The sequence below is a fragment of the Akebia trifoliata genome, chromosome 11, assembly GCF_017979445.1.
Source record: "Akebia trifoliata isolate Shusen 1 chromosome 11, ASM1797944v1, whole genome shotgun sequence".
NCBI lineage: Eukaryota > Viridiplantae > Streptophyta > Magnoliopsida > Ranunculales > Lardizabalaceae > Akebia > Akebia trifoliata.
Genome location: NC_141385.1, coordinates 5,187,715 through 5,213,882, shown reverse-complemented (window position 1 = coordinate 5,213,882; position 26,168 = coordinate 5,187,715). Strand labels below are relative to the sequence as shown.

At 33.3% G+C, this 26,168-nt stretch overlaps 2 pseudogenes; both read left to right on the top strand.

Annotated features, from left to right (window-relative positions):
• The first annotated feature begins 933 nt into the window (after positions 1 to 933).
• LOC147390521 (phospholipase A1-IIdelta pseudogene) lies at positions 934 to 2,413 on the top strand (annotated as a pseudogene).
• An 11,016-nt stretch (positions 2,414 to 13,429) lies between these two features.
• On the top strand, positions 13,430 to 23,646 carry LOC147390520 (phospholipase A1-IIdelta-like; annotated as a pseudogene).
• The last annotated feature ends 2,522 nt before the right edge of the window (positions 23,647 to 26,168 follow it).

Sequence of the window (26,168 nt, the reverse complement as noted above, 5' to 3'; positions counted from 1 at the left end):
CAGGGGCAAAGTCAGGATTTTACCCATGTGTGGGGGCAACCAAGAGTATAATTTGTTTTTGTAAGAACAATTAAGGGTGAAAAAAATATTTGTAGGAACGATTAAAAGTGAGAGAAAAAAATATGATAGATTTTTTTATCTGTCAATAAAATCTATCACAATATCTCACTATCCATAGACTTTGAAAATTCTTGTAAGGGAAAATGCCTAAAATACCCACCCACCCACCCACAAAATCCCCAACTGTAAATCCGCCTGTCATGGATATCTTTTCCTCTTTAAATCGATATGTTTAGATGTGTGTATTGAGAATTTAAAATAAAAAAGGTAAAATAGTTAATGCCATTTACATTTTAAGGTGGGTAAGTAAAGTACTTTTGGTGTGTGTGCAGCAAATAGACGCTTCCTTTTTCTAAAGCAAATAAGACAAGCCAACCACACCACATTCACACATTGACACATTGTGGGTCGTGCTTAAAAAGTTCGAATAAGACAAGCCAACTTCCTTCGTTAAATTCAACTAATGCACGTGATTTTCTGTACGAAGCTGACGTGGCAAGAGCATGTTTCATGTGTACTCAAGAAAAAGATTTACGGTTCTATGCCCGCCGCATCATTTGCTTATCCCAAACTGCGTGCACGACTTGTTAACACGTGTTTTATATGCACACGTTAAGGTGCAATAAATATACATTTTGAAAATTGCATTTGAAGGGTATTTTAGTAAAATAAAAAATTTTAAGGGGCATTTTCCTCGTTTTTAGATAGAAGGTAGTCGAAATAAGAATCCAGTATAGAGAACCATTGATTGTCCTCGATTGTATACTTTCACATCTTGAGAAAATATATATGATTTTGTGCACACTCTAATGCATGTGTCATTTCAAGTCGAGCATTTTTTCTTATAAATACGGACCTTAGTATGCTTGATTGAATCAATATCAATCTTTCACTTAACTTAGCCATTTTCATCTATATATCGTGGTTATGGAGATGAACAAAATTGAACCAACGTGGGAAGAATTGCTAGGGAGCAAAAATTGGGAAGGTTTGCTAGAACCTCTAAACCTAAAACTTCGGCAACTCATCCTTCAATGTGGTGACTTCTGCCAGGCAAACGGCGATCCATTCATTAAAGATGAAAGCTCCAAATACCATGGCAAATGCCGCCATTCCAAGAAATCACTTTTGCATAAGGTTCATTTCCAATCAGCATCAGACTACTTCGTCGATACGTTCCTTTATGCCGTGGTCGTGATCGAAAATGTTGCTTCCGAAGTCTGTTGGTTTGGATTTATCGCTGTCACATCCGATGAAGTAAGTCGAGTCTCTGGGAGACGTGAAATATATGTCACATGGCGTGGTACTATGACATCCCTTGAACTTGGAAAGGACTTCGAACTAGAGCATGTTTCGATAAATGATATTTTGAACCCAAACGACATCGATAATGATACCTTGAAGGTCATGAAGGGTTTCTTCAGCATTTACACTTCCGATAACCCAGAACCGACTATCACCATACCTAGTGCGAGAACCCAACTTCGAATAAAAATCGAAGAATTGGTGAAACGTTACAAAAACGATAATCCAAGCATAATATTTACGGGACACAGCCTCGGCGGAGCTCTATCGGTCCTAAGTGCATTTGATGTAGTCGAAAATGGGTTGTCGGATATCCCAGTAACGGCTTTCCTCTTTAATTGCCCGAAAGTCGGTAACGAGGCCTTCAAGGAGAAGGTCGAGTCATTCCCGAACCTCCGAATCTTGCACACAAAGAATAAGGATGACAAGATACCAAATTCACCCAAGGACAATGCTCCTATCGGTGTCGATCTCGTGATAGACCCTAGCAAGTCACAATACCTGAAGGAGTACTCACACTTACTAAAGTCTCATGACCTTCAATTATTGCTACATGGTGTTGCAGGTTGGAATGGAACGGATGGTGACTTTGACTTGAAGGTACAGAGGAGTGTTAGTCTGGTTAACAAGGAACAAGATTTGCTTAAAGATGAGTTCAAGATTCCTAAAATATGGGGGGTTGAGGAGAACAAAGGGATGGTGATTAATGAAGATGGAGAATGGATTGAGGCCCCAGCATCTGAAGAGGACTACCCTGTCTCCAGCATTTGATTTTTATTGCGTGGTTTTATTTATATATGTATGAATAATTGGAAACTAGGAACTCCTAGTTTAGTTTGTTTCTTTTTCTTCCTTTATTTCTCTTTCCGTTGGTGGGAAGCTGTCTCACTTTGTGTGTAAGTTGTCTTCCTTTGCAACCCTTTCCTTTTCATGAATAAATGCGTCTTTATTTCTCTTTCCCTGGTGGGAAGCTGTCTCACTTGTGTGTAAGTTGTCTTCCTATGCAACCCTTACTTTTCATGAATAAATGCTTCTTCATTTCTCTTTCCCTGGTGGGAAGCTGTCTCACTTGTTAGTTGTGTGTAAGCTGTATTCCTTTGCAACCCTTTCCTTTTCATGAATAAATGCGTCTTTCACTAATAAAAATAAACAACATAAGGTCCCAAGTTTTCTTTTTTGGAAGGAAAAAATTCAAGTTTTGATAAGCCCAATGTCTTGGTAATTGAATCTTGATGGAAACCCATGTCATTGATTTTAGGAGACCAAGACGATGTTATTGTTTGTGGAGACTGACGTTACTGGTCAGCAGCGAGTCCCAATGTGAGAAAGGCCCATGTTCAACCCACCTAAGGCATTGAAATTTTCATTGTCATATATTTTTTTTATTTTTTTCGATGGACCGAAAACATCAAATAAATGGACGATGGGAGAAATTCGACATCTCTAAGCCATCAAGTCTAAGGAACATCAAAATTTCAATGGGCCTTGACCCGTCGAATTTTCTAGTCAAATTTTCCAATTTTCGTGTAGTGAGTATTGGTCATCATGTAACACAATGCTCACCAATCGACCTCAAAGCTAAGTTTGCTTGGGGGGGGGGGGGACTAGGCCCCCCTGTCCTAAAGACGGGGATTTGGGGGCAAAGGTCTCAAAATAATATTCCTCAATAGTATTTTCGTAATTTCACTGGTATTATGTAAAATCCTAGTTAGATTTTTTCGAGAGGGTATATATTTCTATTATTGGTGATGAAAAGGTAAAAAATATGTAAGTGTGAATTTTTTCTTGGTAGTGGAAGCAATACGATCCATGGGTGTACTTCAATCTTGAGTGAACCACGTAAAAATCTTTATGTTTTGTGTGTCATTGCATCTTTTTTTTTCTCATTCTATTTTTCTTAACAGATAAAATGTCTAACAAGAAAATAAATGTAACACTTAATTCACATTAGGGCTGTCAACGAATGCTTGTCAGTTCGGATATACCATAATATCTGAATCTGAATTCGAATTCGGATCCGAATTTGAATTCGACAGATGTTCTAAAATTCTATCCAAATTCGAATCTAATTATTCCATCAAATATTAGATAATATCCAATTAGAATTCAAATAATTTGTATATTAAAAAAAACACACACACACAAATTTTCTTTATCCAAGTGATTTTTCATTATTAAAAAAAACCTATTATATATTATATTATGTATATGATAAATAAATCAAATAAAATAATATTTATTATATTACTTATATAAAATAATATATATTATATATTATTTTAAATCGGATATCATCGAATTTGTAATATTAACATTTGAATCCGTATCTGATCAGGATTCGAATACATAAAACTGAAATTTTCGAATAATATCCAATTTTTCAAATTCGAATTTTTGACCATCCATTGACACCCCTAATTCACATGATCTGTTTATGTGTGTGACTAAGTCTAGTCGCCAAGAAAAATCTGAGTTTTTCCCCCCACATGCGAAAGAGAATTGTAGATGAGGGAATAAAAATAAATCAACTTCAAGATTTTTACTTGTACTGGGAACTCTTAATTATGTTAACAAAAGGTACTTTGAGGTCTCTACCCAATATTATGTTTTTTTTTTTTTCTTTTTTTATAGAAAAAACAGAAAGTGGGGTGTGTACATTTAATCTCATTGATGGATAGTTCGAACTCGAAATTAAAATTGAATTTTGCTAATCGGAATCGAAAAAGAGTGTAAACCAAAATTTTGTAGTATGAGTATGAAGTAGAGGAATCAAACATATGAATCATTGAATGGTATGAAAACAAAGACCAATAGATCTACAATGGGGGCACTTGATAAGTTCGAAAAGGGTAGAGCAATTGAAACCTCATGAAGCAATGAATTCCTTGGGGCCATCCACCACCCTTGATTCAACCAGTTGCACGTAGGATTTATGGAGGGGGCGGTGCTTGTGACTAGTCTAACTTGAAGAGTGAGGATACACACAATAAACAAAATAATTAAATAATAATGGTGGAGAAAAAAATTGAAACTATCCCCTCCCCCCCTAACGTAGACAAATCCCCGGCTCCACCTTCTATAGATAAAGAGCTCAATCCCCCGAAGAATTGATAGGATACATACACCTTAGGACAAAACCTGAATCTTGTAACTATTATTTTTGAGATTTTAAGATCTAGAAAGAAAAAAAAAAGAAAAAAAAGCTTGACTTATAAGGAGGAGGTGAGAGGCAAAATCCTTAACTAGAATCTATAGGATCTTGAATTCTGCCCACTAGCTAAAGTGGAGAAAGTCTTGAGGTTGTCACAATGGGGGAGATGGTAATGATCACTTCCCTCGGCATAATAGTAAAAGGATCTCATCATCGCCAAGGAACATAGACAATCTAGTGGAATCACGCAAAATTTTGTATTGTGTTGTATCTTTATTTTTTCATTCTAGTTATCATTTTTATTTCTCGCATAGGATTTTCTTTATCCTCAATAATGTTATGTGGAAAAAGTAAGTATTATTTTAGGTGGGTGTATAGTTTTTATTATAGATAAGTTCGACTTGAACCCATGACCTCAAAATAGTTAAAACACGAAAATTTTAGATCTTTGAGTAAAGTTTCCAATCCCACAAATTATAGACACCGCATTTTGCAACCACCTGATTTAGTAATTTGTCACATCGACTGATGTGGATTCCCAATGATAAGTAAAAGGTATTGGAGAATTTAAAAGCATGTGTGATGCATCTTGAGACCTTTCTTAGACTCTTTTTTCCTTCCGATCACGACGCCAATGAAATTCCTAGACATAGAAATTACGTCTAAGTATGCTTCACACAACACCTAGAAATTCGTAAAGTCAATAGACGCTTAGAGATCACGTTACGCTAGGCAAATAAGACTACGGGACATAGAAATTATCATTTTGAGGGCCATGACAAATTTTCCATCAAAATTAATAAAATTTAATAAAATGACAAATATACCCTTGACATTCAAAACACAACTCGGCCTTGTTGCTCTTTAGGAATACCCTCAAAACACATGAAATGATAACTCAGGACGAAATCAAACATTCCAAAAATTTTGCAAATTGCCCTTCGTGGGGTCTGCTCCCACATTCCACATTGAAAAACTTGAAACCAATATTTTGACAAAAACTTAAATCACCAAAAAAAAAAGAACAATCTTGAGATACCTTGAAACCCCAAAAAACATACCCCCAATTCAAAGACTATTCTGCAGCGGCAAAGCAATAATTTCTTTCAACACAATCCCACTTACGCTTGCAAAAATTGAAACAAAAGAAAATAATTAAAAAATAAATATTAATATTTAAACATAATAGGTGAACATTAAAATTTAATAAAAATCTTAAACCACTTTGAAATTCAAAAATCCTAAACAAACTGAAATATTAAACGACTGGACAAATTAAAAATTTAAACCAAGCAAAAAAATCTGAAAAAGAACAAACAAGTAAATGTTTCAAAAGATTAAAACCAAAAAAAAAAATAATAATAATAACTAACATTCAAGAAATTTTAAAAAACAAATAAATAAAAGATTTTAACAAACAAATAATAAAAATCTGGATTAATTAAAATTACTATAAAAAAAAATTAAAAATCACAATTAATAAAAACTAATTCATGGGACCCATGATTTTAATTATAAAAATTATATGTGGGTGCCATCGAAATTTGAAACGATTGAGAAACTTGGACTGGCTGTGTTAAGCATGGAAGTGGTCGCACGAGCAATTTTTTAAGAAAAGAAATCAAAGTGCACACACAAAAAAGGAAAAACAAAATTATAGTGCTCGTCCTATAGCAATTTCATATTGGCCCACTCATGACAGCAAGACAAAGTGGAAACAATGTGTTGGGTAATTCCTAAAAACAATTTTATCAATAGAGTCATGATAATCTGACCACCCACGTGGGCATACTCAATCGACAACTTGACGTGATAAGTTCGAAAATTGTGGATCTGTGCTCCTCATAATACATGATTCCCTCGAGATACACTTATTTATGAGGAAGTGTAGTCATTTATTCCGTGAAATGCAGATCTACAGTTCCCAAACTTATCACGTTAGGGTAGTCAACTGAGTTTGCCACGTGTGGTAATCAAATTATCATGAATCTTATCAATAAAATTTATAAAAGGATGAGCTTGCAAAAGATCCAGGGAGAATTTTTTTTATTATAGAGAAACTCCCCTCCATACCTACACGTCTCTCTCTCTCAACCCTCATTCTCGTCTGTACCTTTAGACCACTCTCCCCATCATTTTAATATCAATATTCTAATATCTATATCTTTTGATGGATCCATTCTCATTGGGAGATTAATGAAAATTGAAATTAATTCCATGGCTTTGAGTAAAATCAAACAGTCCTTATAATTAGTTTGGTCAAAAATTGCATTTTGTTTATTATAAAGATGGAAACTGTACAAAAGGCTTAGCCTTTAATTTACAACTCTAAGTTTAAGCTTATCTACAAAGAAAACAATCAACAGATAATGAGATCAATTTTCCTAGTAACTTCTAAAAAATCTGATTAAACATTTCATATAGTTTCAATATAAACATTATTATGACAAACAAAAAATTATAACAAAAAACTACTAAACATTTATATCCCACATTATTTCTCGATAGGCACATATGAAACATATAATCATATAATATACATAATTTTTATTTATTACGTAGATATAAATTCCCCCTAATACAATATGATTCCTTCTTCTGTATTTATACGCCTTTCTTAATTTTTTACATAAAGTAATTATACAAATAAAAATTACATGACTACTAAAGATGGCCAAGCTACCCTAATAAAATCTTAATGTCTCTCCCATCCGAAGGATTTTTTATTTAAATAAATAAAATAAAAAAAGCAACAAAAATATTAAAACAACACAATATTCAAAAAACAAGAAAAACTAACAGGATAATTTTTATTTTTTTTAGTATTTTTAAAAAATATAACAATTTCAAAGCTTTCTGATGATATAGGGATCATCTCTAATAGACTACTAACTTTGGTGAATTGTACAAGTAAGCATTGTTGTGCTACCTCGCAAAACGAAAACCAACAAAAAAGTTGTGAATTGCAAGACTGCTTCTCTATTGAAAAGTATTTTATAATATTTATCTTGTAAAGAGAACTTCTCAGTCTTTCTAATGATATATGGATCATCGTAAATGGATATGTAACAAGTCCTCGATAGATTTTACAATTAACCCAACAAATTTGTTTTGACTAACTAGAAACATAAATTCTTCAAAAAAGATATGGGGTTTTCTTAATTCGATTTATTTAAAGTAAAACAAAATAAAGATTTAAAGTCATTAAATATTGAAATAAAAATATTAAAATAATTAAAATAAACCTGAAAATTATAAATATGGAATACTGGCATCCGAACAAGATAAAAAATAAATTTTCATGGACTTTAAATCGAAATTGACTTGAGAAAAACTAGAAATAACGATTATCCACATATAATGAAATTTAAACCAAGTCAATTAATCAAGAAAAAAAAAACCATAAACCCTAGAAATTTGTGTGATCGATTTGATATAACTCGATTAATCCAAGTTGATTCTTGAATAAAAGAAAACATTACCTATTTTTTCTCCTCTCCAATCAAATTTGCTACAATAAAGTTTAAATCGTTGAAAAAAATATCATAGTTCTTCTCTCCCCTAAAATAAAGTTCTGATTCTAACAAAAGTAAAATACTCCAAAAAGAAAAAAAGATTTTGAAAACCCCCTTTTTTTTAAATAATTTGTAACTAATTGAATTGAAATAGACTTTTTCTTAAAGCAAAATATCATCTTTTCTTTTGTTGATTCATATGAAAGACCTTTTTTTTTTTCTTCTCCAATTGTAAGCCATAGATTTTTTATCCAAGGGTTAAGTTAGAATTCTCCTTAAAAATCTCGCACACACTGTGTACATGCAAACTCCTGCCACCACTACTTAATTGAAAACAAAATCCTAAAAATACACTTGATTTTTACAATAAAGTAAACTCTTATGGGCCTTGATTGAGTCCAACACTAAATTTTTTAATTTATCAAAAAAAAAAAATGTTTATTATTATTATTATTATTATTATTATTAGTTGGGATTTCACAAAACTTCCTCCATTCTTGTATCAAATGGCATCTTTAACTGTCAAGAATTCTCATCCAGAAAGGCTTTGACTTGTGCATCCGCATGGCTCTTAAAGAAATGGATTATTCTATTCCGAAATTGGGAAATTAGAGGCCCATCTTCAAGTCAAGGGTCATTCAGCATGAGAGTATAAGCACCATAATGCAATAAATTAACATTTTGACATAGCATCTCTTTTCTGACCATGTTAATTCCCCTCCAAGACCATGAAACATTTTGTGGAATTTCAACATTCCAAATGTCTTCACCATATATTTTCCTCAACCACTTAGCCCATCGGGTCTTGTTTTCAACAATAGTATGAAAGATTTTCATCATACAACTCTGTTACAATCTCGTAATCTTCAAATCCAAGTCTCACGACGTGAAAAAAGCTCATATTCGACATTGACGAACCATGGCATCAACTTTTTCATTATCAAGATTTTTTTTTTCTTTTGACGGATTGAAACCATCAAATTAATGGAGGGTGGGAGAAATTCGACAGCCCTAAGCCGTCAAATTTTGATTTCTAAAATTCATGGACCTTGGCCCGTCAAATTCTTTCACATAGTGTCGTCCCCCCCAATCAAGAGGAGATGCGCATTTTTTTCCAATTAAACCAAATGGATTTATCTATCAAGAGAAATACCAAAAACTCGTCCTATTGATTAAAACTGAAAACTTCACCACCGAAGAAACACATTTCATAATATTCCAATTTATCCAACAATCTGGACATACCTATTTGGAAAAGAATTGACTTCAGCAACGACCAACTAACACAATCAAAATGCTTCTCAATCTCTATCCTAGAACATAAGCATTGGGAAATAATTTTTTTAGATGAAGGTTTCTAACCATTTCATGCGCCAAGAGAATGTTATCCTGGATTTCTTAGTTTTCACAAAGTTCGATTGAAAGGGGCCAACGATAAAAAGCCAACAAATAGAGAATTTGAATTTATACAAGAAATTGCAAAGAGAGATATGCCTAAAACTTTCAAGACGTCTAGCATTCGAATCTTTTGCATTCACCCACTGTACAAGTTTTCCATTTCAAAAAATTCGAGAATGGCCTTACACAAGTCAACCCTTATTATATCACAATAAGAGGTGAAAATTTTCATACCAAATCCATCAGGCCCCAAGGCCTCTTTTTTTAAGAGGCAAAAATCACTCCTTTAATCTCTCCCCTAGTAATAGGGCTGAGAGGATGATACATCTACTAATTACATTCCAATGTAATTGGGTCCTTTTATTAATGAATCCAATTAAAAAACCCAGGTTAGTTATAAGAAAAAGTTAATTAATTTTTTAAAATTGATTATATTATAACAAAATAAGGCTAGATCATACATAGCAGTGTATATCATGAAACACCATACAATAACTGTATAAAAAAAGAAGGTAAAAAGTTGAGAATAGAGAATAAAGTATGGAAGTGATATTTCTCTACAAAAAATAAAATAAAATTTTCTCTATATTGATTTTTTATTTGAAGCTACACAAAGTATTTATTTGAAAAGCAAAAGTAAACTAAGATAGGTAACTCTTATCCTACAATAATTCAATCCTAATCAAATTCAACTTCTTTGGAGAATCCTCATAAAACTTTTCGTTCTAAATAAAACAATTAATCCTAATAAAATTCTAACTCCAAACTAGAATCCTAATTAGCAATGAACTCCTAACATGTATGCATGTGAAAAAAATTAATAAATAAAAAGTTGAATGCATAACTTGCCCGGACTCTGATAGAGAAGGAGTGTAGGGATTTTTAGTGAGCGTACTTGTTAAACGCTTCCTATATATATATAAAAGGTGTGGATCATGGGATATAAGTAAAAACAATGTAATACGAATTGTTTTTCAAGGGGAGATGCACATTTTTTTTCTACCTAACCAAATGGATTTATCTATCAAGAAAAATACCCAAAACTCAACCTGTTGATTAAAACTGAAAACTTGGCCCAAAAAACACATTCCATAATCTAATTTATTCAACAATCCGAGCAACCTAATTGGAAAAGGATTGACTTCAGGAGTTACTTGCTAACATGTTAAGAGAATTGGATTGTGTACACAATCAAAGGCTTTCCGAATGTCTGTCTTAACAAATAAGAATTGGAAAACAATTTTTTAGGTGGAAGTTTCTAATCATTTCATGTGTCAAGAGAATGTTATCATAGATTTTCACAAAAATCAATTGAAAGGAGCTAATGATAAAAAGGAAGAAAAAGGGAGAATCTATTAGACAAAAAAATTTAAATGATTTTATACAAGAAATTAGAAAGAGAGATAGGCCTAAAACTTTCAAGATGTCTGTCATTCGAACGATCTTTTCAGATTAAACAAATAAGAGTGGAATTCGGGTTGTAAAATAGAGAGTGCCACTAACGTGTACAGTTTTCACACATTAATATAAATCTCGTGCACTTGCATAGCAATTAATAAATAAGAGTGGCATTCACTTATTTTAAAAAATTTCTGCGCCCAAAAAGATTGAGAATTCTCAATAGGAGGTAAAATTCTATCATATCAACCCTTATCATATCCCAATAGGAGGTAAAATTCTATGCTAAATACCTCAAGCCCTGGGGACTTATATTTGGGGGAGGATGATACATCTACTAATTACATTCCAATGTAATTGGGTCTTTTTAATAATGAATCAAAGGTACCATTAAAAAATCAACTTAGCTATAAAAAAAAATTATCTAATTTTTTAAAGATTGATTATGTATTGTAACAAAATAAGGTTAGATTATACACATAGTAGTGTATAGATCACCACACAATACCTAGAGAATAAAGAAGTAAGTAGGAAGTGATTTTCTCTATGTTAATTGCTTTATTTGAAGCTACATAAAGTATTTATAGAAAAAGCAGAAGTAAACTCCTACTAGAATACGTAACACTTATCCTTTAATAATTTACTCCAAATGAAATTTGATTTTCCTTTTAGACTCCTAACTAATAAAACTTTCTTTCTAAATAGATCACTCCTAATCAAATTCTAATTCTAAACTAGAATCTTAATAAGCAATGAACTCTTAACATGTATGTATGTGAAAAAATTAATAAAAAATAGTCGAATATACTACTTGGTCGGACTCTTATAGAAAGGAGTTGAATTTATGTCCACTTATGGAAGGGTTATAATTTATAAACTTGTCTAAGAAAAGCCGACCACATCCACTAAATTCAACTACCCCAATGTACTATTGCTGCTTTTTTTTTTTTTTTTTTCTTTAGAGTAAAAAAAAAACCTTTTTTCTAAGTACTAGGAAGATTAATGAAAAAGCTAGATTTGTGAAAGAATGTTTGTTTGGAATTTTTTTTCAAATAAGAAAATGTTTTTATTTGGGTTGGGTAATAATAATTAAAAAAAGCAATTAGAATTTATGGATCCCTAACAATAAAATTATTTTCCAAGAAATTTGGATGTTTTTGAACTTCAACCAAAGAAAATTATTTCCAAGAGAATGTTTTCTCTAAAATGCATATGAATTGCATTCATTGCTTCACCGTAAAAGAATCTCATCATCGCCCATGGACGTAGGCAATCTTATGGAATCACTTCAATTTTGTATCGTATTGTAAATGACCTCAAGATTAATCTCACTTCACACTTTTCCTGACGTGCAAGTGCACACAAAACCATAGATATTTTTCACTTGTACCTCGATGAAAAACATCTATGGTTCGTATTTCATACACAACTTTGCATCATGAAAGTGCGAAATGATGTCAATCTTTAAAGTTTTTTTTGCATTATTCTATTTTTTTATGAGTCATATTGGAATAACCTCAAGATTAAACCTCACATCACACATCTTAACATGAAAGTGAATAGGAACCATAGATGCTTTTTCACTTGTACCAAGTGGAAAACCTCTATACTTCCCATACACTTTCACATCAAGGTGTGCAATGTGAGGTCCAATCTTGAGATCACCTCTTGCATTATTCAATTTTTATTCTAGTTGTTATTTTATTTCTTTCACAAGATTATTTATATAGTCAATAACGTCATGTATGAATCATATCATTCCTACCCAGTTAAGATATAATAAAATGAATTATATGAAAAAAATTTCACCCCCTACCCCCACCCAAATTGAAAGAGCCAAAACATAGAAAATTTTCTCTTGACCAAACTCTATCTGCCCAGCTGCCAACAATTCCTTTCTTTTATCTGCCTAAGCTTTCTATTATTAAAAATAGAACAAGCCTTAACCTCAGTAAGATTTCAAATCATATTATGGGTTGTTGAACCCACGTGGATTATCACCTACCAACATTATGACTTTCTAGATTTCATCGAAAAAATCAGATTAAAAAAACACCATCTAAGCTTGATGAAGGTGTTGAAAATGGATGATTACCGAACTCCTACCTTTAAAATTAAAATTCAATGGTGAAATTTTTTTTTTTTTTTAAAGTTATTAGAATTTTGTCGTCTACGACCTGTGGCATCAGATCATGTTTTCAGATGTCACAAAGGGTTTTTTCTTAAAAATAATAGTTGTGAGTGTCATGAGCAAAATATTTTCAGGAGACAGCCTCAGCGCATCAAAAAAATCAATTTTCCTAAAGATATATTCCTGGAAAAAATAGATGTATTAATAATAAAAAAATTGAATCTTGGGAAAATGAATTTTCTGCTAAAATGCCTAATAAATGAAATGCACGTGTATTGGATTTCCACCAGACATTTTAAGTGGATAAAATAATAAAAAAGGAACCACTAATGTCACGTCACTGAGTAGATAAGACTCCGTCGTGTAAATCGATGAAAAAGTAAGAGAAAACAAATGATGCTTCAAAAGAGCATCAAGCATAATGATCTAAATACCATTCATCCAACTGTTCTATTTGTGATCATCTGATCAAGACATCTAAGATCAATACATCATCATCGGATGACTACAGTCAACATTGTGCTCATCATATAGACAGCCCAACAATTTTTAACGGTCTAGATCGATTATCAAGTGAAACATATGTCCATCATGGCATGCAATAATGCATCCTCAATAAAAACATGATGTATTATCTACTTCCCTTTGAAAATGAAAGAAAACAATTAGTCCATGTAGCTTCTTGTCAACACTGTATAATGTATAATCCTCCCAAAGAGCAAGCCATCCTTCATCCTAAAGTTCAGCCAAGTCTCTCTGATTTATTATAACTTAAGGTTATCTTCCATTCTTGAATCGATTATAATATTTTAGCTAACTTAGTTCTCTCTGGTCCTCGAGACAAACAAGGGCAGTATAGGAATATTCACCCGTCGTTCAATGGCCAGTATGGAGCCAGTTAAAATAGAACCAACATGGGAAGAATTACTAGGGAGCAACCAATGGGAAGGTTTGCTAGAGCCACTAAACCTTAACCTTCGGAAGCTCATCCTCCTGTGTGGTGACTTCTGCCAAGCAACCTACGATGCGTTCAATAGTGACCAAGAATCCAAGTATTGTGGCAGTAGTCGCTATGGCAAGCACTCGTTCTTCAAGAAGGTTGAGTTCCAATTCGCATCAGACTACTTCGTTGATACCTTCTTCTATGCCACGGCCCGTATTGACGTCCCAGAAGCCTTCCTTCTCCATTCGTTTTCGCGGGAAAATTGGGATCGTGAAGCCAATTGGATTGGATACATTGCTGTCTCCTCGGATGAAATCAGTAAAGCTTCTGGGAGACGTGAAATATATGTCGCATGGCGTGGTACCATAAGAACTCTTGAATGGATCAACGTGTTGGATCCTGAGCTCAAATCAATTGAGCCATTGTTGAAAAACAACGACAATGATGGTGATGATGTCTTGAAGGTCATGAAGGGTTGGCTAACAATTTACACTTCCAATGACCAAAAATCGCCTTTCACCAAACTTAGTGTGAGAACCCTGTTGGAATTTAGAGGGTTGAATTGGAAAATCCTTTAATATTCATTTAATTGCAATCATATGGTAAATAAATCTATTAACCTTAGGGTATTTAAATCCCATGTTTGTTTTATGCTTTATGCTTTATGCTTTTTACTTTATTGCTTTTAATTTAATTGATTGTATTGTTTTTGCTTTAGTAATTTTAGTCCCACATCGACTAGGAAAATAATTGATTTGCAATTCTTAAGTAGTTGTGCTTCTAATAGTTTTAAAGTAGATAGAAGTAGTGGGCGGGCTCACGTGCGCACACGGGGGTCCAAGAGGAAAACCCATGGTTCTAATTGGAATTTGGATCCATCGGTCCGAAAACCTTAATACGTGTGCGCACGTACGACTTAATTTATCACTTCTCTGCTATTATATATTTTCAAATTATCAGTAATTTATTATTCGTTGTGAGAGCACACAACATCGTCGAGTTCGAAGTTACGTTCCAATTTAGAGTACCATTTTGGATACGTGGGTTATTGAATCCTGCAGAACGCTGCAGAACGAATGCCTACAGACTGTGATACCGTAGCAGGGGCGAATTTCATTTTAGGACAGTGCTTTGTGCACGCCTCAACCATTTCTTTTTAGGTAATATTTTTTTTTTACATTCAATTTCGAAATTAAGATTTGTTCTAACTTCTTCTCACTTTGCCATAACAAATCAGTATTCAGAAATAACAAACCCAACTTCTAACCAAGATCAAAGAATTGGTGAATCGATACAAAGGCGAGAATCTAAGCTTAATATTTGCAGGCCACAGCCTCGGCGCATCTCTAGCAATACTAAGTGCATTTGATGTAGTCGAAAATGGGTTGGCAAAGTTCCCCGTATCGGCATTTGTTTTTGGTTGCCTAGAAGTAGGTAACAAGGCCTTCAAGGACAAACTTGAGACATTCCCAAATCTTCAAATTTTGCACGCAAAGAATGTGATCGACCTGATACCGCTTTACCCGAGTGGGCTATTGGGGTATGTACTTATAGGTGTCGACCTTGTGATCGACACAAGGAAGTCACCAAGCTTGAAGGACTCAAAGAATCCGAGTGATTAGCACAACTTGCAAGGTATGCTCCATATTGTTGCAGGTTGGAATGGAAATGAAAGAGAGTTTGATTTGAAAGTTAAGAGTGAATGCGCCTTCGATCCGTGGGGTGCGCGGATCCGCTTTTGACCTTTGAGGTTTGGGAGTCGCTACCTAGTTATTACGGTCTAGGAATCGAATTTTGACTCTAAAAGGCAAATAAACTAATCTACGAAAAAAAAATACGGGTCCGGGGATCACGTTACGAGGTTGGAAGGTGTTAGGCACCAACCCCGCCCGACAAACGCCGGTCTCTACTAATTCCCAAATAAAACTACATTACTAACAAGACCTAAATAATAATATAAAAAAATAAAAATACTCACATTTTCCGAACGCAACGATTTTATCCCCTCAGATCTAATAGAATAGCTCCTCGTATAGTATTCCTCGTTTTGTTCTGTCTCTGGATCTGATCTCTGAGCTCCGAGGCAAGGTATCTCTTTCTTAGATCTGGATTCTTCGAATTTGTTATGAATTTTTGGGTATTTTTGAAGGATTTCTAAGTGTTTTTCAAGCTAAAATCGAAATATGGTTGTTAGGTAAGGAGTTGGGGCTTCTAAATTAGGGTTTATGAGAGGCTAGGAAAGCATTTTGACCTACTTCTCTTAGGATTTTTTATTTGATACGAAAATAGGGTGTGGAGGCTCCTATTTATAAAGTTTTTTTAGAAGAATTAGGATTTGATTAGGATTTCTTTTAGGGTTTTAATTAGGGTTTTGACTTTAGTCTTATGAGATTGACTTAGTCTTTAGGGTTTTGACTTTAGTCTTATGAGATTGACTTAATTAGTTTAAATTAGGGTTTTGACTTTAGTCTTATGAGATTGACTTGATTAGTTTAGATTAGGGTTTTGACTTTAGTCTTATGAGATTGACTTTAATAGTTTGACTTTAGTCTTTCTTGGTTGACTTTTAGTCTTACTTGATTGACTTTAATTTTTGGAGAGCCCCCTTTTATTATATCTTTAGTTCTTTGGGCCCCCAAATGGAGGGGTCCTTGAATAAATATCCTAGCAACCATCAACAATTTTGCTTGAAAGCCTGATTGATCGATTTTTTGGTTTAAATTTTTAAATTAATTTTATTAATGTTTCACTTTACATTATTTAATGTTTTATTTATTAATTTCGAAAATTTTAATTTTTAAAATTGTAAAATTACTATTTTACCCTCGGAGAGGATTTTTTGCGTTTTAAGTCATTTTTCAATGTTCCAGGATGTTTTAAAATTGATTTTTCATAAGGAATTCAATGAAAATATTGATTTGTGTCATTTATGAAATTTTTTGTGTGGAATGGTCGTGAACTTTGTGAGGGGCATTTTCGTAATTTTGTCGAATTCTATGAAAATTGGCGAAATGATTTATTTAGTTTCGATTTGTTATTTTATGTATTTGAATGGATTTTCCTAAGCGTAACATAGGCTCTAGGGATGTTTTAAGGTTAGGGGTATTTTGATAATTTGGTCATTTTTTAGTGATTTTTATCGTAAAGTGTCTTTTTGTCTACAAGATGATGAGTTCTATGTTTCTGGGGTCATGTTTCCCTAACGTAGCGTGGTTTCTACAGTTTTGTCAGTTCGAGATACCTCATCCGAATTTCTGAAACACATCTGGTAACAAAATAAAGTAATGGAATAAACATCCATCATTGGAAATCGTTGCGATCGGATTGACGAGTTGATTAATCAGGCAAATACAAAAATGGGGTGTCTACAAATTCCCCTCTTTGGCAGAGGATTGAAGCAAACTAGATAGCAAATCTATTTTGGTAGATGGTGCGATATCCGATTGCCAAAGCTAGTGACAGTTCATTTTGCAGCCTGATTTAACAATTCGTCGGGATGTTCAGATCCTTAAGAGTAAAACTCTCCCCGAACTAAAAAGTTGTCAGGTCATCGAACGAGAACTCTCACTGACAGTGTCAGATCCTTGAATTTAAAAAAATTCTCCTTAACTAATATGTGCAAGTGTGTACACTTGAAATCTGAGATAAATCTGAGAGGGTTTGAGCAAGATCTGAACATAAATTAAGCATAATCTGAGCAAAATCTGAGCATAAAAAAGTTGAATGTCTTACTTTACCTACCTTGGGTGAAAGAGTAATGAACAATTTTTTTTTAGGGAGTCCTACTCTACCTACTCGGGGTGAAAGAGTAATGAACTAAGCTTTTTGGGAGTCCTACTCTACCTGTTCAAGGTGAAAGAGTAATGAACTAAATTTTTTTTTTGAAAGTTTTACTCTACCTACTCGGAGTGAAAGATTAATGAACTAAGCTTTTTGGGAGTCCTACTCTACCTGCCAAGGGTGAAAGAGTAATGAACTAATTTTTTGGGAAGTTCTATTCTACCTACTCAGGGTGAAAGAGTAATGAACTATTTTTTCTAGGAGTCCTACTCTACCTGCCCAGGGTGAAAGAGTAATGAACTAATTTTTTGAGAAGTTCTACTCTACCTACTCAGGGTGAAAGAGTAATGAACTATTTTTTCTAGGAGTCCTACTCTACCTACTCGAGGTAAAAGAGTAACGAATTTTTTTTCGGGAGTTCTACTCTACCTACTCGGGGTGAAAGAGTAATAAACTATTTTTTCTGGGAGTTCTACTCTACATACTCGGGGTGAAAGAGTAATGGACTTATTTTTTGGGATTTCTACTCTACCTACTCAGGGTGAAAGAGTAATGAACTATTTTTTCTGGGAGTCCTACTCTACACACTCGGGGTAAAAGAGTACTGGACTTATTTTCTGGAAGTTCTACTCTACCTACTCGGGGTGAAAGAGAAATGAACTATTTTTTCTGGGAGTCCTACTCTACCTACTCAGGGTGAAAGAGTAATGAACTTTTTTCAGGAGTTCTACTCTACCTACTCGGGGTGAAAGAGTAATGAACTATTTTTTCTAAAAGTCCTACTCTACCTACTCAGGGTGAAAGAGTAATGAACTTTTTTCGAGAGTTCTACTCTACTAACTTGGGGTGAAAGAGTAATGAACTATTTTTTCTGGGAGTCCTACTCTACCTACTAGGGGTGAAAAAGTAATGAACTTTTTTCGGGAGTTCTACTCTACCTACTCGGGGTGAAAGAGTAATGAATTATTTTTTCTGGGAGTTCTACTCTACATGCTCGGGGTGAAAGAGTAATGAACTATCTGAGTAGAATCTGAGCAAAATCTGATAAAACCCTCAGCGGTATCTGGCTAAGCATAATCAGAGAAAGCCCTCGATGGAAACTGGCTGAGCATAATCCTAGAAAACCCTTGGTGGAAACTGGCTAAGCATAATCGAAGTAAACCCTCGGTGGCATCTGGCTGAGCATAATCAGAGCAAACCCTCGGCGGCATCTGGCTGAGCATAATTCGAGCAAACCCTTGGCGGCAACTAAGCAAAATCCAAGATAATCCTTAGCGACAACTGAGCAAAATCAAAGTTAACCCTTGGCAGCAATTGAGCAAAATCCAAGATAACCATTGGCGGCAACTGAGCAAAATTCAAGTTAACCCTTGGCGGCAACTGAGCAAAATCCAAGATAACCCTTAACGGCAACTGAGCAAAATCAAAGTTAACCCTTGGCAGCAACTGGGCAAAATCCAATTTAACCCTTGGTGACAACTGAACAAAATCCAAGATAACCCTTGACGGCAGCTGAGCAAAATCCAAGTTAACCCTTGGCAGCAACTGAGCAAAATCTAAGATAACCCTTGGCGGCAATTGAGCAAAATTCAAGTTAACCCTTGGCGGCAACTGAGCAAAACTGGCTAAGGAATGAATGACTTTTGGGAAGGAATGAATGAATTTGGAGAAGACTTATTAAAATGAATCGGGAGATGAACAAATCTGGAAGAGAATGAATCTGGAAAAAAATGATCGAATCCAAGAATGAATGGATCTGAAAAAGAATCTGGGAATGAAAGAATGCCATATCTCCTAATGAGTTATTAGTTAATTTCTGGGCACAGTCAAATGTGATATCCGAAGTGCTTTTGTCTTTTTGCCTCAAGGTTTTATCCAAAAGTTTTATGAATTTAAAACCTGAGTTTTTATTTATTTTCAACCTCAAAGGTTTTTCGAAAAATTGTTATCACGAGGGTAACCTTAAGTTTGGGGTTCCCATTATCTTTTAGGATTAACATTGCACAAAAATAAAATGCCCATAGTCTGACCATAAACATGGCATTGAAGATGATGCAAAAATTAAAAAAAATGCCCCTAATATAAAGGGGGAAACTACATATTTAGAAGAAAAAGAAAATGCCCCTTGTATAAAGGTTTGAAATATTTGATTACCACAAGCGGAATAAAGATCCAACTTTTAATTTTGATTAATTTTATTGAAGATTTTGAGTCAGGCTCAAGAGAACAAAATATTTCCTTTTGAGACTCATAATAGAATTCAACTTTCTCTCTCTTGGTTCACTTGGAGAAGTAAAAATTTTCAGATCGATCGTAGACAAGATACTTGTGACTTTTGAGTCTGTGCCTGGTTTAAGCTAAGTATTGAACTTGATTATTCAGACTTCTGATGTTTTAGCTCGGACTGCTCTTAGTTTTTCTTCTATTTTGTTTTGTTGCTCTAACTTTTGCCTAGATTATCTTTTCAGGTTTTCAAACTAGCGAGCATGCTCTAGCTTTTGCCTAGATTGCATTTTCAGGTTTTCAATCTAGCGAGATTTTTTTCTTTCTCTTTACTCTGATTGTTGCCAAGACCGTCCTTTCGGATTTTCAACCTTGCAAGCTTGCCTTAGTTTTTGCCTAAGTCGCCCTTTTTGGATTTTCAACCTAGCAGGTTTTTTTTACTTTTTTTTTCTTTCTTATGGAATTACTGTCTGATCATGTTTTGCTATCTTCCTTGACTTTTTCGCACGGTACTTAGGAGGACTTTTATGGGTAGGCTTAGGACTGGGTATAAAAAGAAAGGAATTTTGAGGCTCAAAAACCTAAATGCCCTGAAAATTTAAATAAACATGCAACCAGCAATATTATCCCTGGATATCTGTTCACCAACCTGCACACAACACAACAATGTAAAATACAGACATCACCCCTCGGGTGTGAATCTGACATTTTACCGTTTCATACCCTTTTTCTCTTTTCTGATTTTTACAATTTTCAATCTCTTTAATAAAATATCCATTTTCTGATATTCATCAACTCAATATGAGTTCATTGAATATTAAATCACATTTTCCAACTATATAATTTATTTTTATCAATAATATTGAAAAAGAATACAAATTTTATATCAAAACGGGGTCCGAGCAATGCACAATACCCAATTTATGGAAATAACCCGTTAAAATACCCTACCCACGTATAATTTGTTAAAAAATACAATTAAACATATCAAACATGCAATTTCTGACGTGAATTTTTAAATAACAAAATAATTCTATATTTTGGAAATACATCAAATTTTTTTTGATAAAATCCTAAATGTAATTTTCACAATCTACGATTACTAATAGAAATTGAAAGTTCCTTACAATCACTAGGTGACGGAATTGAAGCACGTGCGAGAAATTCGAGGCAAGCAGTACGAAAATCGAGACGGATCGAACTACGAAGCGGTTGATTTTTGAAACTGACCCGGTGGTTTCGAAGATCTCTATGTGGTCGTCCTTTCTCCCTTCTGCAGCGGAGGACGATTTGACCCCGGAACGGATGAAATCCGAGGTCGAAGTTATGAAATCTCCGTATATAAATACGGCTGATTTTTTACGATATCGGGTGAAATAGAAAGTGAAACGAAAAAAGGTTGAGTGGGTTTTGTAGATGTCGAGACTATAAACGTTTCTCCCTTCTGCGTCGGAAGACGGTTTGACCCCGAAACGGACGAATTCCGAGGTCAAAGTTTCAAAATTTTCGTATATAAATATGGCTGATTTTTGACGATATTGAATAAAAAAGAAAGTGAAATGGAAAGAGGTTGGGTGGGTTTTGTAGAAAACGCAGTTGTGGACATTTCTCCCTTCTGCGTCTGTCGTCAACGGCTAGCCGTTTGCGAAGGATCTAAGATAGAAAATCAGAGAAAAAATAAATTTTTCGTTTTTATGTGTCACGATTGTATTGACGAGTTGGGGAAGACGAAGTTATAAAAAATGTATTAAAATTTTATTTATATAAAATTTAGGACAAAATCGATATTTCGCCTATTATTTCGATCGACGATAACTTGACCGTCCGGAGTCCAAAAATGACGAATGAATACTCTATTTTGTCCTATTTTTCATTTCGGATCGAACGGTATAGTCAATTTCTATAAATTCTATCTCTAACAAAAATTTACATTTTTGGCACGAGGTGACCATTAAAATTGATGTCGTTTTCATTTTTTACGATAATTCGACTTTCTGATCTCCAAAAATGACAAATAAATAGTCTATGTTTAATAATTTTTCATTATGAATTCAATGGTGTAATCGAATATTAATAATTCTTTCTCTAACAAAAAGTCACTATTTTAGCCTTGTCCGACTGAGTAATCGAGGATTTTATAACTTTTCTATTCGGACTCGCACTTGAGCATGCTTACAGGTTAAACTATATTTTTCGATTATTTTGAATTCAATGGTGAGGTCAGATTCCATTAAAAATGATCAGAAACATCCTAAAGTTTTATCCCTAAATCCCACTTTCAAGATTTTCTTAAAATTTCATTATTTATTTTTTTCTCGAGATACGAATTGAAAACTCGGGGTTTTACAAATTTGTTATGAATTTTGAGATATTTTTAAAGGATTTCTAAGTGTTTTTCAAGCTAAAATCAAAGTATGGGTGTTAGGTAAAGAGTTGGGATTTCAAAATTAAGGTTTATGGGAGGCTAGAGAAGCTTTTTGACCTACTTCTCTTAGGGTTTTTTATTTGATACGAAAATAGGGTGTGGAGGCTCCTATTTATAAAGTTTTTTAGAAGAATTAGGGTTTCTTTTAGGATTTTAATTAGGATTTTGACTTTAGTCTTACTTGATTGACTTTAATTTTTGGAGAGCCCCCTTTTATTATATCTTTAATACTTTGGTCCCCTAGATGGAGGGGTCCTTGAATAAATATCCTTGCAACCATCAACAATTTTGCCTGAAAGCCTGATTGATCGATTTTTTAGTTTAAAGTTTTAAATTAATTTTATTAATGTTTCACTTTACATTATTTAATATTTTATTTATTAATTTTGAAAATTTTAATTATTAAAATTGTAAAATTACTGTTTTACCCTCGGAGAGGACTTTTTGCGTTTTAAGTCATTTTTCAATATTCCAGGATGTTTTAGAATCGATTTTTCGTAAGGAATTTAATGAAAATATTGATTTGTGTCATTTATGAAATTTTGTGTGTGAATGGTCGTGAACTTTATGAGGGGCATTTTTGTAATTTTGTCGAATTCTGTGAAAATTGGCGAAATGATTTATTTAGTTTCGATTTGTTATTTTATGTATTTGAATGAATTTTTCTAAGAGTAACGTAGGCTCTAGGGATGTTTTAAGGCTAGGGGTATTTTGATAATTTGATCATTTTTTAGTGATTTTTATCGTAAAGCGTCTTTTTGTCTGCAAGATGATGATTTCTATGTTTCTGGGGTCATGTTTCCCTAGCGTAGCGTGGTTTCTACAGTTTTGTCAATTCGAGATAGCTCGTCCGGATTTCTGAAACACATCTGGTAACAAAATAAAGCAATGGAATAAACATCCATAATTAGGAATCATTGCGATAGGGTTGACGAGTTGATTAATCAGGCGAATGCAAAAATGGGGTGTCTACAAAGAGGAGTGTTGGTTTGGTTAACAAGTCAAGTGGTTTCCTTAAGGAGGACTGCTTGGTTCCTGAATCATGGTGGGTCAAGAAGAATAAAGGGATGGTGCTCGATGAAGATGGAGAATGGAAATTAGCCCCACCTTTTGAAGAGGACATCCATGTCCCTGAGTTTTGATAACTTCTGTGTGGTTACCTATGAATAATGAACAATGCTAGAGTGACTGCACAGAACACTGAGATGATGTCGTGGTAGTATGCATGGAACCTAGATGCTTGTGTATCGTATCTCGAGGAAAGCATCTATGGTTCTAGCACACTTCAACGTTAACTCAGTGTCGAACACTGTGTCGTAGGAATCACTTTAGCATTTTTCAAGAATAATTAGAAGTTAGATCTTTCATGGGTTATTTTATTTCACTTTTCTTCCTTTCTTTTTCTTTCCAATGGTGAGAAGCTCTCACACTTGTATGTCTGTATATATGGTTTTGCTACTCTTGACTTTCTTTTAATAAATATGTTTTGTCAATAATAAAAAAAGTAGGAGTTCTGATAACCCCATTGATTAGCCAATGGAATGGAAATCTAAGCCATGGACTTAGGAGACTTCATTACAAGTTAACTACTAATTACATAAATTGGACTTTTTTTTGTTGGGAGGAATGAAGAAACTTGGGTTAACTTGAAGTTGAAGGTTGGAGATCTTATTTAAAATTTTTGAATTAAATCGTTTTTCGTGATAAGCTAAATGGTCACTCAGAGTCAGACCCCTCGTTTAATTTCATCAATTAAATACGAAGGAAATGTGCTAAAATAAGTTTTGATCAATTTAGAAGTGTTAATATGAAGTGTTTTATGCACCTCAGATGATGGTATTAATTAGTCGATTTCATTGCCTAGAAGAAATAATATCCATCTCTGTTATGTACAGAAATGGAATAAGTTTAAAATAAAATAAAAATAAAGAAAATACAAATTAATAAAGAGAGATAAATAGAACATTTAGGGTATGTTTGATTGCATGAAAAGTGACTTTCCATAGAATTTGAAATCTATGGAAAAATAGTGATGGAAAATAGGTAGGGTTGGAAAATCAAATTCTATTGTTTGATTATACTTGGATAAAATCATGAAAAAATTATATGGGGAAAAAAAAAAGAAGGAGAGGAGGAGGGGGAGAAAAAAAAATGAGAAGAGGGGAAGAAGAAGAAGAAGATAAGGAGGAAGAGGGAGGGGGGATGTGGTGGTGGTGGTGGTGGCTGTGACAACGGTGGCAGTGGAGGTAAGTGAGGAAGAAGATGATGAGAATATGGATTTGTTTTTAATTAATATTTTAAAAATGAACTTAATTAATTTTTTAATTTATTATTTGAAGAGACGTGTCCTAAAGTGAGTAAAATAGAAAATGTTAAAAAAGAGTAAATATAATAATTAATTTATTAATTAATTATTTGAAGAGACATGTTTGTAAGCATCAAAAAAAGATTTTTTAATTAATTATTTGTTACTATAATAATTGTTAAAAAGGTGTAAATATAATAATTAATTTTTTAATTTATTATTTGAAGAGACATGTCATAAAATGAGTAAAATAGAAAACGTTAAAAATATGCAAATATAATAATTAATTTATTAATTAATTATTTGAAGAGACATGTCTATAAGCATCAAAAATAAATTTTTTAATTTATTATTTGAAGAGATGCCTCTTAAAATAATAAAATAGAAAATGTTAAAAAGGTGCGAATATAATAATTAATTTATTAATTAAATATTTGAAGAGATGTGTATGTGAATTTATTTTAAAGTAAACATACCTAATTTAATAAATAGTTCATCGAAAAATACAATCAAGACTCCAATGTGGTCCATAATTGTTATATTATTAGTTGTCTCTTGTCCATGGCTTGGTTGCATTATTTGTTGCATAATTTATGCTATTGATATTCTATATAGCATGATTGATATCAATATGTTTCTATGCTATTCACCACTTCGAATTAGTTTCAACAAAATAGTTTTTTATTAATAATGTTGTTTAGGCCGAGAATGACACATAATCCCAAGGGTGTGTGTGAACTGTGTACATATATATATATATATGAGATCACCTCAACAAATCATCGAGTCAAATTGTCATATCATCCAAATCAGCTTGAAAATGCGTGATTTAGATAAGGAACTTTGTAGAGTTATTCGACTATATACAAAATTTATATAAATAACAAAATAAATATTGTCATTTATTACATAATTTTAAATATTGTTTTCTTAATATTTATATATTTAACATATTTTTGTTTGACTCGAAGGCAAGTTGTCGATTTTATTAGAAAATAAGATACATCATGTGAAAATGCATGTGATACATTGTATCGTTGTTAGTATATCTCATAAAAAATGGAAGGTAGTGATGGAGAATAAAAGATTCAACAATATCAATTAGGATATTAAAAATTAAAAATGATGATGATGAGGGCACTATTGTCATTTTTAGATGGTGATGATGATAATCATGATGATGGCATTAAGATCATTTTTCATGAGTTCATAAGAAATCAAGGGGTCATGCATCAATTTCAAAACATAAAAAGGCATCTCAAATATTTACAAAAGATCAAGATGCATAGTTTTAATATGAAAATAGATGAGAAACGAAGTGTTAATAAAAGCGTGAAACTAGCATGCCGCCTGTTCTGGAACTTCTAATTCCAATCGGAGCATATAGATCCGTAAGTGGATTTGTATGTATAGTCACTTCAGTTGTGCTCGTCGTTTATCAACTAGAAAAAAAATATCTTTTTTCTAGGAACATGGTTAACCAGAAACTATTATCTTTTTTTTAATTAATTAAAAAAATCATGTCCATATCTTT